The 6,835-nt window shown below is 36.2% G+C and overlaps 1 non-coding gene across 1 annotated transcript; it reads right to left on the bottom strand.

The window, feature by feature from the left end:
- Positions 1–265: 265 nt before the first annotated feature.
- On the bottom strand, positions 266–337 carry TRNAP-CGG (transfer RNA proline (anticodon CGG)). Its single transcript has one exon. It is a non-coding gene; the product is annotated as a tRNA-Pro (tRNA).
- Positions 338–6,835: the final 6,498 nt, after the last annotated feature.

Here is a 6,835-nt window from a genome sequence, read left to right as displayed (position 1 = left end):
CCTGATAGACATTGCAAGTATACTTTTTGAATTCATAAGTTTGGCTTCATGATCCGCCTATCGATCAAAATAAGCAATTGGTACACAATAGAAGATAGCTCAATAGGTCTGTAGTAAAAAAAATAGATAGGCCTACTTCCTTGTCTGTGTAATTAAAACGTCCAATAGAAGTAAACTTTATTTCACAAGAATTCTATTATATACATGAGTGTGAAAACAAGAATCTTCATAAATTCTAAACGCCATAGTGCAGTAAAAAATTAAGGGGCATGTCCGGGAGTCGAACCCGGGACCTCTCGCACCCGAAGCGAGAATCATACCACTAGACCAACATGCCCGTCGCAAACTCGGGACCTTCAATGCGATATGAATGTTGGAATACATTTAGTACGGTAGCGGTGATGTGACAAACAGATTATTGCATCATGCTGAAGTTATCGACCGTTTTATTGAAGAAATACTAATCTACTGATCTCTATGGTACAAACGTTTCAGGTCGTTCTTGTATAATATCCATGATAGACAGCTGGCAGCCGTCTGTTTCGAGGAGTTTATAATTTTTTTTTATACATTTTTCATTCCGGTGAAACAGTTCTAGGCATGTCATGAATATTCAATGAGCAGCTTGATGATGTCATATCCTCACTCGTTCTTATGTATTTTATTATATGAATTTAGGGTTATTCAATTTTTTTTTAAGAACCGAAGAAATTGGATTGACAACTGATTTAGTGCATTAGTTATTCATTGCTGCAACTTATTTCATTGTAAAGGAGATATATTCTTCACACAGATGAAAAATGAAACAGTTATGATTTCATGTAGGCCTAATAACATAAGCAAAAGGAAAGTGGGGATGTGACATCATCAGCCCACCTCATGGATATTCAGGTCGTTCTTGTATAATATCCATGATAGACAGCTGGCAGCCGTCTGTTTCGAGGAGTTTATAATTTTTTTTTATACATTTTTCATTCCGGTGAAACAGTTCTAGGCATGTCATGAATATTCAATGAGCAGCTTGATGATGTCATATCCTCACTCGTTCTTATGTATTTTATTATATGAATTTAGGGTTATTCAATTTTTTTTTAAGAACCGAAGAAATTGGATTGACAACTGATTTAGTGCATTAGTTATTCATTGCTGCAACTTATTTCATTGTAAAGGAGATATATTCTTCACACAGATGAAAAATGAAACAGTTATGATTTCATGTAGGCCTAATAACATAAGCAAAAGGAAAGTGGGGATGTGACATCATCAGCCCACCTCATGGATATTCAGGTCGTTCTTGTATAATATCCATGATAGACAGCTGGCAGCCGTCTGTTTCGAGGAGTTTATAATTTTTTTTTATACATTTTTCATTCCGGTGAAACAGTTCTAGGCATGTCATGAATATTCAATGAGCAGCTTGATGATGTCATATCCTCACTCGTTCTTATGTATTTTATTATATGAATTTAGGGTTATTCAATTTTTTTTTAAGAACCGAAGAAATTGGATTGACAACTGATTTAGTGCATTAGTTATTCATTGCTGCAACTTATTTCATTGTAAAAGAGATATATTCTTCACACAGATGAAAAAATGAAACAGTTATGATTTCATGTAGGCCTAATAACATAAGCAAAAGGAAAGTGGGGATGTGACATCATCAGCCCACCTCATGGATATTCATGATGACGTGCATATGACTATTTTCACAAAATGTATTTACATGTATGGTTTCTTCATAATACACCTCCTCTCTTCTATATTTGCTTTTACCTTTTTAGGCAATTTGCTCGGCCTCTTTTTCACATATACAGGGTTTTTTTCCTACTATATAGTCTTATGTGGCCGTCCACCTACCGGATTACAATATCAGTTATTACACCATATGTGTATTTATATTTTTTCATATACATTTTTGGGGGGATATATTTATATACATATCACTTATAGATACATATTTACACTTACCTTCTTCTCTTAGTTTGTTTAATGCTTTATCCTATATACTTATGTCTTTTGCACATTATCAGTTGTTCCCCATTCTTTTCCCTTTTCCCCCCTCTTATGCACCAGTTTATTATGCCTTTCTTTGTAACCTGTTTGACCCACCTCTCGCTAATTCTCTTGTTATTCATCTCTTCCTCATACCCTCTATCACTATTTTGTTCCAGATCCTGTTTGATGTTGCCTGCCTCTTTATCTTAATCCCTCTTGGCTTGAGGTCTTTTCCTACTCCCTTTCTTTCATCCCCTTCACTAAAATGATTGGTCTTCTCTACTCACTAATGCCCGTTTTGTCTCCTTGTTTCTAGTGTTGCTGTAGCTTGTCTGTGGTCTATATTATGGTTGTTCCACTTTATATGTTTGTCATTTTGCCTCCGACGAAGATTCTGCTATTAGGATCGAAAGCTTAGGCCCCTTTTGACTTTCTAAAATTTATTATTGCTAAACACGTCTTCAAAACTATTGCTGAAATTCAATAATTTTGTTATTTGTTATCCGATTTTGATGACATTTCCAGAATTTTGCTCTGCTAAATTTTACTGTATTTATGTAGATATGAATATTTTCAGCCCGGAGTACCCCTTTAACTGCAGAATACCCCGTACATTGCACTGATACAAGTTTCAACGGCACACAACCATATTTTCTCCCTTTTCCAATTTTTTTTTGTATGGTATCCCCCTTTTATTACACTGGTTCTTCCTCTCTCTCTCTCTCTACTCCTATCAATCTCCAACTCTCCTTTAAGGGGCGTCAATCCATGTACTGTATTGGCAGGGTGGATTGGGGGAGCCAAAAAGCTAACAATAACCTCATTAGTACAAAATTTCGTGCAAGGCGCCGAGAATTGACAATTCCCCTTTGAGTACAGTTCACCTGAATGGGCCTACCCGGGCCCCGTCTTACATAGAATTACGATTGATTGGATCAATCGTAACTCTATGGAAATCCATCAGTGTCATATTTTTTTCTATAGGAGATTGGCACAATGTTCTTTGTAAACAAAGAAAAGCACAGTGAATTTTCAAGAAAACAATGAATGCATGAATATAAATCATATAGTTAGAAAATATTTTGAACAAACATGCAATACATGTTGACGTTGCTAGCCGTCCATAGTTGCGATTGATCGGATCAATCGTAACTCTTGATAAGACGGGGCCCCTGGAATTGAGATAAAGTGGTAAATGGCAATTAGACCAAATGGTCAGTAAGTGAACTGGTTGGAGACGAACTATTAAAAAGATTGGATAAGACAATGTGTTTGTAGGTCAAGTGGCAATTTACGGTTTGGAAAAAAGGGATATTCAAGCAATTTTGGGGGATAGAGTAGGTGTAGGCCTATATATTTACATGTATTTATTTGTAGTTTTATTTATGTCGATCAAGAAGTAGAGATAAGTCACAACTCTCCCTTACCTGGAAAATTTGGTTTATTGAATGTAATAATTTATCACCTGACTGCACAAAATATCTAAAACATGGCAGAACAAAACTTGAACACTTCTTGATAAGTAAGAAGATATGTTCATTTTCTGGGTTTACCCCGGGGGGAGGGGTGGGCACTCAAAATTATTTTTTGATAGGGGTGTGCTTCACGAAACTCTGAAATGGGGGTCTAAGGAACTAGTGGCGTACCTAGGATTTTCCACAGGGGGGGGGGGCAAATTCGTCCGCCAAAAAAAAAAGTCAACCACAAATAAAGGATTTGACAAGCAAAAAAAAAAAAAAAGGTCTTCAACCACAAATAAAGGATTTCGTACCAGAAAAAAATTTGATAAGCAAAAAAAAAAAAAAGGGCTTCAAGACTCGTCAGGGGGGGGGGGGCAGGGATATGTCCCTTGCATGGGTTGTGACTCGTCAGGTACGCTAGTGTAAGGAACTGACTAAAAGGGTAAACTACGGGGTCTTGGGAACTATATAGGGCCTACCGCACGGTGTGAAAAACAGGCCGGTCTACGGAACGGGGGGGGGGGGGGGGGGGGGGGGGTTTACTAACTTTCGAACACCACTGTACATGTACATAGCTATGTTAGTCATGCTGCTTTCAATTCATGAGGACAACTTGTCATGTGTTTATATTCCTACTAATAGAGTTGGAAACTTTCCATGGGAATAAACGGGAATTTTCAAGAAATGTTGCAATTTTCAAAGTAATTTTTTTTCCTGATATTTATATACAGGAATTGATCGGACAACCCTGGCAGATGATGCTTGATTATGCTTTGTCAGCAAGTTTCAAGCCAAATATTTATATAATGCTAAAACAGTCAAACAAGACAGAATTTTAATGAATGAAAAAGTTAATTTACTGTATTAGTGGCTGATGGTATAGGCCTATGTTTAATGGCAGTAGGCCTACATAGACTGCACATGCTTTGCCCAAGGGATATTGTTCATGCATGGAATGATGCCTATTGGATATTCTGGGGAGCGTTTATCAACATTTTTGTCCGACAAGCTGTCGAATCTGACTTTTCCTTGATTGGGTGAGAAACACTGTTACTATGGTAACTCTCGGATAAAACAAGACTTGTCAGATAAAACGCCCGACAAGTCCTTTCATAAAACGCTCCCCTGATCTTGTTGCACATGATGAGAATCATTAATAATATTTTTTAAATATTGTTGTTATAAGCATTATTTTATTTCTCATTTATTTCTGCATAGCAAAAGTGAGAACTTGGTGTTGTTGCGGCGTTATTAACTTGATCAGTATAATTACAGGTTGCTGGTTCAAGGTCAAATTTTATTTTAGTTCAATCAACCCTGTTACGAATAAATATTTTGTTCATTATTTTCAAATACAAGATCAAATTAAATGAAACTGATACGAGATTATCATTATCACAAAATATATGAAATAATTAATTACAAGTTTCTCAATCAAGGTCAAAGGTCATTTGAGGTCAACAAACTTAATGCATGTTTTTCCTTCCTTTGTGAAAAATTATTCATCTTGGCTGTTTTCTAAGTCAGCACTGCTGCTATATGAAATTGCATAATGCAGATTATGCAGGAAGACTGCCAGGTCTTCCATTATACTGTTTCTTCCTCTTTTTTTTTTGGGGGGGGGGGGGGGCATCTCAGAAATAAATTCATTAGTGGTTCCTGGACCCAAGTTTCCCCATCTGACAAAGACTCAAAGCCAATGTCATAGCTGCTGGGGGATTAGTCTGCTGTGCAACCATTCACTCGAGGAAAGTGGTCTGAATATGCAGCATATGGTCCCTGCCAATGACTTATGGACAGAAGTACGTCCCTCTTGTGCAACAGAAAGTTGTATTTGTGCTCGTCTTGTTGTGTGAAGATCCACTTGTGGATCAAAGTTTCAGTAAGGGTCAGTGACGTTATAAAAGTGAAGGATCGCTCATCACAATATGTTGAGGGTATAGGGACCACTAATCCACTTTTTATAATACAGAATGAAGATGATCACTGATCAGTCATAGTGGGAGAAGAGAGTAACTTACTGTAAATCAATGAAGATCATCAATATCAATTATCAAAGAAGGGTTAGAAGGTCGCTAGTTTTCTTTGAATAAGATCACTATATCTATGCATTATCAAAGAATATTACTAGGCATAATCATAAGGATTATGAATAAAGAATCCTCTTCATGGATTAGACCTACCCTTTGTCAATTATGACTAATCAACCCCCATCGTTACGTCTAGTAAGTGGTCAATTATGGAATTTGCACTGTGATCCTCTTTTCATCATTATGAATAGTGATCATCTTCTTCAACTATGAACATTGACCTGGTGGGTGTTTCATGAAAGTTGTCAGCACTGACTAAATTGTCAGTGCTGACAATTTTTGTAAAATCCTTGGTTTTGATTGGCCTCTGACTGTTAATATGTTAACTGTCGGAGAAAGACATCTTGTCAGTGCTGACAACTTTCATAAAACAGTCCCCTGGTGAGTGGTGACCCTCTACTACCACAACCTTTGTCAATTAGGAAATCACAAGTCTTCATTGAATGTGACTTGTGGTCTTCTTCTCCCATTATAACCGATCAAGTCTCGATCAATAATGAATATTTTTGGCAACATTTCAATGCAATAAAATTATAACATTTTCCTATAACATGTGTACTTATAAACCACTCAGGAATATTTTTCCTTGGTTGAAATTAGCCTTTTGATACTTTAGTATTCAACACCTCTTATTCCCAAACCATTTAAAAAAAAAAAAAAATCCACTTCAGAATTGTAAATTTAGGACTTTGGTACTAAATCATCATAAAAAGTAAGAAGCCCACATCCAAGAACAAACTTTTCATAAGAATTGAGATTCCATTTAACCGATTTATGTAATAGCGTGAATTTTCATTTTTTATTGCCTTTAAGTCAATATCATACAATCCATCTCCCTATTGAATTATTAGCCTTGCCTTTACAAACAATGCAACTTTGTGAACAGAAAAATATGAGAAAGTTAAACAAAACTGACCTAATGTTAAATAAATTTATTCAGTCAATTTACAATGTAAATTATCTCCATAAAATTGATGAACTAGAAAACTTATACAATTACCCAAATGCAAGTACTTACTGTACATGGAATTGTTGGTGAGACAATTCCCTTCTTTGACTATTTAATTTGTACAAGGAGGTCCATACAACATACATTACATAGGTGCCTTTCACTGTCAGTTTCTAAACAGGTGAGTGATCAAATTGGGATTATGTGTGACATCCACAATAGCTGTGGATTGTACAATATCTAGCTGACAATGCATTTTTTCCCCATTTACAATTTCAAAACTGACCACTCGTTCCCAAGCCCATTCCATCATATTCAAATCACTATTTCCCTTGGTATTA

This window comes from Lytechinus pictus, unplaced genomic scaffold, assembly GCF_037042905.1.
Source record: "Lytechinus pictus isolate F3 Inbred unplaced genomic scaffold, Lp3.0 scaffold_19, whole genome shotgun sequence".
NCBI classification, from domain to species: Eukaryota; Metazoa; Echinodermata; class Echinoidea; order Temnopleuroida; family Toxopneustidae; genus Lytechinus; species Lytechinus pictus.
This window is presented reverse-complemented; position numbering and strand designations above follow the sequence as displayed.